The 9,763-nt window shown below is 50.0% G+C and overlaps 1 protein-coding gene across 1 annotated transcript in view; it reads left to right on the top strand.

Annotated features, from left to right (window-relative positions):
• The first annotated feature begins 693 nt into the window (after positions 1 to 693).
• The window catches only part of Stk40 (serine/threonine kinase 40), a 35,642-nt gene continuing 26,572 nt past the window's right edge, over positions 694 to 9,763 (top strand). The window contains exon 1 of the mRNA XM_034502665.2: positions 694 to 876. The gene's annotated coding sequence lies outside the window, so the exon portion shown is untranslated. The remainder of the gene's footprint in view (positions 877 to 9,763) is intronic.

Raw genomic sequence — 9,763 nt, 5'->3', positions numbered from 1 at the left:
TCGAGGGCCCCCAGTGAGTCACCAGACTGATGCAATCCCTTTAAAGGGCTCATCTGCTGGTGTAAGAAGCTGATTCATGGAGGGCGTGGCTGCTGAAGGAGGAGAAAGGGACGGAAACTGGCAGGAGGGAGTGAGGTAGAAGCCGGCTGTGATCGTTCATTGGAACTCTTCGCTGCAATCTCCCTGGGCAAGACTCTAGGGATGTCCAAGATGAACTTGGCCATCTTTGGGTTTTCTGAAGGTCCTAAAGTGAAATAAATTAGCGACAGCAATAGCTGACTCTCTTGAACCCAACTTCAGCGTTTTCCCACACAAATTTCCAGAAGCCGAGAAATGGGGAGCAAGGAAAGGCCACTTTTCTAAAGAACGCAGTGCAGTTGGCGGTTCTTGCAGCCACTTAGAGACGTCCCCAACCCCAGCAAAGAGAGCAAAAGTCGGCGAGGTTCTGCAGAGGCAAGGTGGGGCGGCGCCTCCGTCCCAATCCCACAGTAGATGTAGATTAGCGGTAAGTACCGCCCCCTGACTGTCCAATCGCTTTACAGATTTTGACCCAGACTCCACCCAGAACCAATTGGCGATCTTATCTGGGCTTCCTGCCTGAAGGCTTCCGCCCATCCTGAAGATGGCGCACCAACCCCAGGCTCAGGCGAGGGGGCGGGGGGCGGGGCCGAGGGCCGATGCGTCACTTCCGTTGTCAGGTGGCGGCGCCGCAGCCATGGAGGGAGGCGGCGGCGGCAGCTCTGGTGGCTACGCTGGGAGGCGGCGGTGAGCGGCTCCCACGCCCCCGGCCCGGCCCCGGCCACCGGGACGGAGCGCCGAGCAGCTCCGGCTCTGGGCTGCGGACTATGGGCAAGCAGCGTTGATCCCCCTGGAAAGGTGAGCTCGGGGTCCCGGGACTCGGAGCCGGGTGGGGGCTGCGTGCTGGCGGGGCGGGCCACTGTGGCGGAGGGACCCGGGTGACAGCCCGAAGCTGACCGGCGCGACCAGAATGGCCATAGTGAAAATTTCCCCTCCACCACTGGGGGTCTGTCCTTCCTGGCGGCGGGGGCGTCGGCTGCCGGGAGCCTCGGTCTTCGCTGCAGTCCTGGGAAATGGGCACTGCCCGCCTTGCCCAGACGCACTCAGCCAGTCAGCGAAGCAGCCGGCTTTTGGCTCGTTCTAGGTTTTCCCCAGAGAGACCCCCTCCTCCTCTCCATGCTTCTCTCCTGACCTAGAGAGTGACTTGAAAGTTAGGACGAGTCTCCAAGGAAAACCAGCCAAGGTTTTCCTCATGGAGCCCTCCACCCGTTGGCACTGACACCATCGCTGCTGGGGAATTTTCACATCCTGGGCGGCGTTCAGGTGCGAGTCACAGCAACCTGCTTGCCAGCTCCACGTTGGGCCGGTCTTCACAGTGGGAGAGCGTGCTGTGGTCAGTGTTTCACCTGCCATCCTGGTCAGGTCCGCCCATTCCTACGATGCTTGGCCCCACCTTTCAGTCTTGGGAAGGAGTCTTCGGATTCCCGGTGGCTTCTCTGTCCACCCCCACTCCCCCAGGTTGTTGGCGGAAGGAAAAGATGACAGCCGCCTTCGGTGGCAGGATAGACTTTGCTCTGTTTTAAGTCACTGGAGGAAACCGGTTGGCTTTGCTGGTTTTGAGAATCATTGAGGAAGAGGGTAGTCATGCTGGGCTGGGCTCCTTTCCCTCTTGGCTGAGTAGTTTTGCATGAGATAAGGAAGAGCAAAATCCTACTGCCCTTATTTTGTAAACAGTGCTGTGAGTTCCTCTTTAAAGGCCCTGTTATATCAGTTGTTTGTGGATTAGACCTCGACCTGCCTGAGATAGTCCTCATTCATTTACTCATTCATTTACTCAATTTCACATAACTAAAGGGCCCTGCCTGCAAAGCCTAGTGCTGAGTAGTAGTGTTTGGCTTTGGAGGCATACTCCTTAAATTCTGGGATTAACCTTGCTCTGGACTCCTTAAATTCAAATTCTGGTGCAGCAGCGTTTTGTTTGCTGACCTTGGACCATTTGTGTCCTCATTTGCAAAACACTGGTAACAGTAAAAAGAATCTTTATAGAGAATTAACACATAATAAAGAGGTTCTGATCTTAACTAGTTCCCCCGTCTAGTTAGAGGAAGCTGACCCGCAAGCAGACAGTCGAAATGTGATCTGCAAAAGCATCAGGGACTGAATGCTGAGGGATCCCAGTAAGGGAAGCTGCTCCTCAGTCTGGGAAGCCTGGACTGTAGCGACTGGAGTCTGGCCTAGAAGGATAAAAAGGGGAGGCTTAGCCAGGTGAGAGTAAAATGGGAGGTGCTGTTTAGAGAAAATTACAGCAATTTAGAGAGAGACAGAACCTCAACTAGGTCAAGAGAGTGGTATGGAAGCCAACACAGTACACAGTAAAGCAATATAAGTTAATGAAAAAATGAACGTCTCATTGATAATTTGGGACTTTGTGTCCAGTGCACAAGAGGCCAGTAAAAAGCTTTTACTTGAGGAGTGAACAGGACTAGATCTGTATTTTAGATCTGTGAGGAGCTGAGGAGGGTGAAAGAGCTAGCTAGACACCTCATCAGAGACCACCACATGCTTCCAAGAGGAGAGTTGGTATAGACAAACTGGATCTGTGCTGAGAAGGCACTGTGTGGCCTTGCTAAGTAGATAACCCCTTGCAGCAACCCCACAAGTGCCCTCCTCTCTGAGATCTCAGGTTGCCTAAGCCACTGGCAAGGTAGGGCTTCCCTCCCAGAAGACCAGATGTAAGGGGTATTACATTTTCTCTCTTGTGCCTCTCATGGATAAGACAGTAGTTTGAAGAGGTTAAGAGCGTGTTTGGCTCAAACAGATCTGCTTCTAATCCCAGCTCAGCTAGCCGCTAGGGGTTCCATATTCTCTCTGTGCTCACATTTCTCATTGTAAAATGACACTGTAGGATGACTTCCCCAGTAGGGCCCTTCTGAGGATCAAGACAGCTGTTGCAGAGTTAGGACTCAGCATTCACTGAGTAGTAGATGCTTGGTGAATGGTAGTTTTCATGGCAGGCTGCTGGAGAGCTTCTGGGACCTACTTGAAGCAGTTCACAGGAACTAGAGCTGTGTCCCATTGAGCTGTTTGTTCTGAGGGGTCACGAGAGCTCTGCATTCTATGTATTCTTTCTGAAAAAGCCAGGCTCTCCCAGGCTGTACAGCAGCAATGCACATTTGGCTCTTTCCTAAAGCCCTTTTCAGGAGTAGAAGCAGAGCTAGCCATGGTAGCTAGCGTCAGGAGGCAGAAGCAGATAGAAGCAGATAGAGTTCCAGTCCATCCTGGTCTACATATCGAGTTCTAGAACAGCTAAGGCTACATAAAGAGACCCTGTCTTAACCCTGCCTCAGCCCTCAGAAAAGTAGAACTGCCAAGAAGTAACATTGTTTGATCTTGTGAGACAGAGTCTCTCTATGTAGACCAGGATGGCTTCACATTTGTGTTGATCCTCCCGCCTCTGCCTCCCCAGCTCTAGGCTTACAGACTTGTGCCTCCACACTTGACTGATAAATACCATTTTAAAGTATGAACTGGAGGATGTATGTCAAGTTCTCTGGAGTCTCCACAAATGAGCCTGCTCTAGAATCTGAGTTAGCATAAGCAGGAAGTGCCATGCTGGATGAACATGTGGTACCATGCTTATGTGTACGGTGGTTCAAAGTAGAGAATCTCTGCAGTACACCTGCACTTCCCACATGTGACTGCCACATGCTAGGTACAGGGACAAGGAAGAGGAGAGAGGGACAGGCACCCCAGTCCATTGGCACTTGCACAGGTATTGGGGAGTTTTTCCCAGAAGTCTGTGCAGCATGAAGTACAGATCAGGGGAACAGAAGAAATGACTTACCTGGGGATGAGGATATTGAGAAGAAGTTTAGAGAGCTCTTAAGACTTTGAGGAGTGGATAGTTTTCTGTGGGTTTGTGAAGCACTACAGGCAGTAGAAGGAGTGACAGAAATGGGGGGGGGGGGATTGCAGTGCGCCTGAGCTCTCATATTATGGTTTAGATGGCACAGGGGTTCCATCATTGGATATAACAGGACTTGGCTTCAGGATATTCAGGAGAGAGAACCAGGTACTTGGTAAAGATGTTTGAGCTTTAATACTCTGTAATGATAAATACCTGAGTGCTGGAAACACCTGCATCTTCCAAAAAGCCCTCTGGCTTCAGAAGAGCGGTGGGCTGGGGAGAGAGTGAGTGCTGCAGGAATCATGGGCAGGCTTGAGAGGGCTTGGTTCAGGGCAGGCTGGGTAGAGGTGGGGAAGAAGGGCAGAGGTCAGTCTGTTTGTGGGAAAGCCTGCTGGACTCTAGTAGAGTTCCACAGCGGTGGTTGGAAGAGGTGGAGCAGTCATGGTAACTCGAAGATCTTGGTTTGGGTGGGAGAGGGGATGATGACAGTGCAGCAGTAGGGTAGTGTAGGGAGAAGACTAACAGCCAGTGGGATCAGCCAGCCCAGTCAGAAAGCCCGGAGTTCACCCACAAAGGAAAGGGTAAACAAAGGGTGTTCAAATACAGAGCCCTGTAGAACCCTGTCTAGCTTTGGGGCAGCCTTCCTGCTGGTTTGCCTGTATCTCCACCTTGGACGAGGGCAGTCTGTCTGTCTTTACCTTTCTTCTGCCCACATTTGACCACAGAAATGAGCTTTGTTGAGTTTCAGAAACTCTAGTGCATTCCTTTCATCTGCTCATAGCTACCTTGATTAAGCCACAGCTAGAGGGTCCCCGAACAACCTCAGTTGGTTTTCAGAGCTCCTCATGGAGATGCTACCTGAAAGGACATGAAGTAAGATTAACTTTCTGACGTTGGTCAAGAGTTAACCCTGGCCTGGTGGTAGTGGCAGCAGCGGCGGTGGCAGAGGCAAGCTAATCTCTTAAAGGTCAAGGCTAGTCTGGTCTAGGGGGAAAAAAAAAGGAGAGAGAGAATGTTAGCTGTCTCTGTTGGTAGATGCTTGGCATTCATGGAGTCCTGGTTCCATCTCTAGTACTACATAAAAACTGGGTATACTGGTACATACCTGTCATTTAGCGCTGGGAAGGTAGAGACAGGAGAAATACATGTTGATATCATCTGCATAGCTAATTTTAAGTCAGCCTGGGATACATTAGACCCTGTCTCAAGTGAGGTGGCTATGAGAAAGTGGTCTGAAATAAGAGCATGAAGTAAGATTGTAGCCTTCAGGGTGGCTCCCAGACCCCCTACACAACATAGCAAGTCACAGAATCAAGAGCCAAGAGGGGAGAGGCTAGTATTGCATGCTTGATTGGCTCACTATTTTAGAGATGGTTCCATTTCTATGCTTGTCTTTTTAGTACCCACTGTGCACCATCTTGGGTGGAACCAAGCCAGCTCTTAGCCAGACTGACTTTCTTTTCTTTTTCTTATTTTTTGTTTGTGTGTGTGTAAGGCTGCATGAGTTTATGTGCCCTGGAGCTTGAGTTACAGGTGGTTATAAGCTAGCTGATGTGGGTTCTGTGAGCTGAACCTAGATTCTCTGCAAGAGCAGTAAGTATTCTTAACCACTAGGCCATTTCTCCAAACCCTGACTTTCCTCATACATACATACATTCAGTTTAGCCCACCCTTAAGTACCCAAGGGAACAAATGCCTAGAAGAACTATTGCCTCAAAGATGCTTCTTTGACAAAGTCCTGCCCTAATAACCTAGGTTGTCCTCAGAGTTCCTACATGGACCAGGCTGACCTTGAACTCACCACCCTCCTTTCTCAGCCTCCTGAGAGCCAAGCTTTCATAGCTATCCCCCAGCAAATATGCTACTTCTGGGAGAGCAGGTAGAACAGCCCATCTCTCTCTGGCCTGAGGCAGATAAAGGAATAAGTGGGTGGGTGGGAATGTGGACTCTGGGGCTTAGCTCTATACTGGGCTGATGTTTTCAAGGAAACCCCACTGTCAGGAACCAGTGTCCCCTCTAAATATGCATGTGGACTGCTACCTACCCTGCAAGAGGGCTATACATAGATTCTTTAGCCTTTAAGAAGTTTGCTGCCCAAGGGTCCAGAATGAAGAGAGTAGGCTGTCATTGGAGCAGGATTGAAGAGAGCAGGATTGACTTGCTAGTTATTTGCCTTTGTGGCTGGGCACAGATGGTATTGGTATGATGAGGTGTGTTAGAGGGATAGCAGTGCTTTTAGGGAAAGATTTCCTGGTCTTTGGGTGACGTGGTCCACATACTGTGGGACTTTGGACCCTATGACTGGCACCTGCCACATGTCTGGCCAGAAAAGTCCTGCTAGTTTTGTAGTAAGTTTGGTGCTGGCAGCATTCCAGGCTAGGGGTGCATCATGGGCAACAGGCTTGTTTTCTCCTGGAAAAAATAGGAAGGAAATTAAGAACAACAAAAAGCTTCAAACCACCAGAGGTTCCCTGTTGATTACCGTGGACACTGTACTGGACGGCCTCTGGGGGGTAGGGCTTGTCTCTGCTTTACTGAACAGCTTGTCAGGGATCAGAGGGATTAAGGAGCCTGCCCTGTTAAACAGCCAGTGAGGATGGAACTGGGACTTTCCACATCCATCCTTGTGTGACTCTGGAACCCATGCTGTCCCTTCCTTCATCCTGGCCAGGCTTTGGCCCCAGGGAGCCCAGTCCCCAGAATCTTGGAGTCCAGAGCTGTAGAGCTGGAGAGGACCTTGAGGGCTGAAGCAATCTTTCCCTTGGCTGAAGAATAGAACTGCCACTGCCTGGAGACAGGTCCTCTCTTTCTTCCCTGTGGGGAGTAGATAGAAACACTTTAAACCATGTTAGCCACAGTCAGATCTGGCTTCAGAACCCAGCTCTGTCACATGTTAGCCAAATGACCTTGGACAAATCATTCTGACCCCAGTGTCCTCTCCTATAAAAGGAACGAACTGTAATTGTCCTTCAACTGAGGTTGAAACAGGTTACTGTGATACCAAGTGTTACTTAGTGCCTGGCATAGTCAGGTTCCTGGCCCAGGGCTGGGGTGACCCAGTGCTGTCTCTGTTAGTGATCTGTGACTATCACAGCTCAAGCCTGCCTTCAGTCCAGTGGATACCAGGTGGCAAGCAGGAAGTTCTTTTTTTTTTTTTTTGTTTTTGTTTTTTTGAGACAGGGTTTCTTTGTATAGCCCTGGCTGTCCTGGAACTCACTCTGTAGACCAGGCTGGCCTTGAACTCAGAAATCCACCTGCCTCTGCCTCCCAAGTGCTGGGATTAAAGGCGTGCGTCACCGCCCAGCTAGCAGGAAGTTCTTTATAGGCTTGTTTGCAAGTTGTCCAAGGGAGATTACGCTTAGCAGGAGTATTGACCTTGACCCTTCCATCCTTAGCTCCTAGGACCCCCTTGCCTCAGCATGTAGCTCCATAGTCTGGGGCACTTAGCTTCCACCTGCCACCCGAATATACCTTCTCAAGAAGCAAAATTATCATCATAATAATTATAGAGAAATAACTAAATAATGCAAAAGAATATGAATACGAAATACAGAAGGCCCCCTTCTCTCTGGATTATTCTAAAAACTCCCTATGCACATTCAAGAGTGTTTGTAATTTCTTTAACTAAAATAGGATCATATATACATACAGTATTGCAGGATGCTTGGGGTTTTTTTCAACATGGGATTTCTTTGTGTAGCCCTGGCTGTCCTGGAACTTTCTCTGTAGACCTGGCTAACATTGAACTCAGAGATCCACCTGCCTCTGCCTTCCAAGTACTGGGACTTATATATGCAGGCTTGTTGTTTTGTTGTTGTTTTTAATAGTGTCTCATCAAGCCCAAGCCAGTCTGGAAATCTCTAAAGTTGACCTAGAACTTTTGAATCTCTTGCCTCAGCCTCTGAGTTCTGGGGTTACAGGTATATGCTTTGATGCCCAGTTTCTGTGGTGTTGGAAGGTGGGCAAGTGCTCTCCCAGCTGAGCTACATGTTAAGCTCAAAGTTTCGAAATTTAACTTTGGATAGAGGCAGTTACAGAACGGCGGTGTATGGCTCTGATCCGACTGGCCCTGCTTGCAGGGTGATGCAGTGCTTCATTTTTAAAGCTGTTGCAGACAGTATAAGGAAAACTTGCATGTATGTGTGCTCTGCCCTAGCTTTCCTGTGTCACTCTGAAGATCGGAGCTAGACACTGGCCAGGTTCCTCATGCATGATGGTTCTGAGGACAGTGCCTTGGGGTGCACCCTAGTTGGGGGTAGTGCCATCCCCCTCTCCTCCAGGTAAGGAAGCTATGAACACAGAAACGGGTGTCCAGGTCACAAAGTGGACAGAAAGGTGGCTCTTAGACACAGCCAGTGCTTCTTGGATCTCTTGTTGCTTTCTCTTTGCCTGGTTTCAGCTATTCCAGCTGACAGTATTTGAACTCCATATGGGACCCTGTTGCAGCCGTGTCATTGGGCTGAGTCAACCACACAAAGCAGTAACTGATATTTTGAGCCAAAGGGCCCCTGAGTCACATGCTAGGATCTTTCTTGCTGTGAGCTTCTTTTCTAGCCAGTGAGCTAGAGCAGACTGGTATGACACAGGAGAGCTGTTAGTGATTTGCTCCAATATCCCTTCTTCGTACATGGCACAAGGCCCCTTGCAGAACCAAGACCCATCACAAAATGTGCTTCTTTTCTGGATGGGAAATACCAGGCCAGCACAGCTCAAGAAAGAGCTATTAAGACTGTCTCTTCCTTTGACACCCACACAGCCTGACAGATTATTTGTTGTCACATCAGCTGCTTCCGGGGGCAGGGAGGAGGGGGTCAGCTGGTGACAGGTCTGTTGACAATGCCCTGGATCCCATTCTGGTGGCTTCTAAAGAGTGACTGCTGGGGAAATGCACCCAGGAGCAGCCAGCCCGGTTCGGCACCCACAGGGACTGGTGATGCTCGGGCTTTTCTTCTCGCACTGCTCAAGCCTACCCTGGCCAGTACCTTGGTCTTCTAGTGGAGCCTGTGGGGGTCTCCTGAGGGTAGTAAGTGGGGATTATACAGTCTCCTTGTATGGGGCTAATTTGTAAAGCCTGCCTCCTGGAGGAGACAACACAGAGCTGGCTCCCCAAGCTGCAGAGTGGGCTTTTCGGCTCCTTCTGGTCCCCAGCTGCAGTGCTCAGCACGACCAAGTGTTGCTGTGGAAAGGCTGCCTGATGGCAGCGGATGTACTTTGGGGGAGTTGTGCAGGCCCTTTGCGAGCACCCCTCCCACTTCCCCCTGGCTGAGTCACTTCCTCTCTGGCTGCAGCAGGTATTCTCCCACAGGCCCAGAGCAGAGAGGCCTCAGTGGGTGAGGCTCTCTCTGTAGCCCTCTCACTAGTAACTCCCAGGCAGTTACTAGTAGGGAATGATACAGTGTTATATTTTCTAACAAATTGGAGCTGTGTGTATCCTCTTGCATTTACAAAGTGAGCAGAATCGTCACTGTTTGGGAATAGTGAAGATGACAGCACAGGCATGAGTCTTTGTCACCAGGGAATCCTGGCTGGAGTCAAAGGATTACTAATCCACTTGCATTCCCCCAGCATCCATCCAGAGCACAAAGCAGTGGCTTCCAGTGGTTCCTTTGAGACCAGGAGAGAATTCACTCCTCTTTCAGCAATCCCTGTCATATCATTCAGATTCAAATAGCCCTGAAAGTGGTGTCTCACTCCAGTCAGGGCAAGAGTTGCAGGAAGCTCTTGGCTGCAGGCTCTGGTTTCTCAGTCGTGAAAAGACAGACATTGGCTATGCAGGTGTAGTTTAGTCATAGGGTACTTGTCTCTATGCATAAGGCCCTGGGTTCTATCGCCAGCATC

The sequence above is a fragment of the Arvicanthis niloticus genome, chromosome 5 (assembly GCF_011762505.2).
Source record: "Arvicanthis niloticus isolate mArvNil1 chromosome 5, mArvNil1.pat.X, whole genome shotgun sequence".
In the NCBI taxonomy this organism is placed as follows: Eukaryota; Metazoa; Chordata; class Mammalia; order Rodentia; family Muridae; genus Arvicanthis; species Arvicanthis niloticus.
This window is presented reverse-complemented; position numbering and strand designations above follow the sequence as displayed.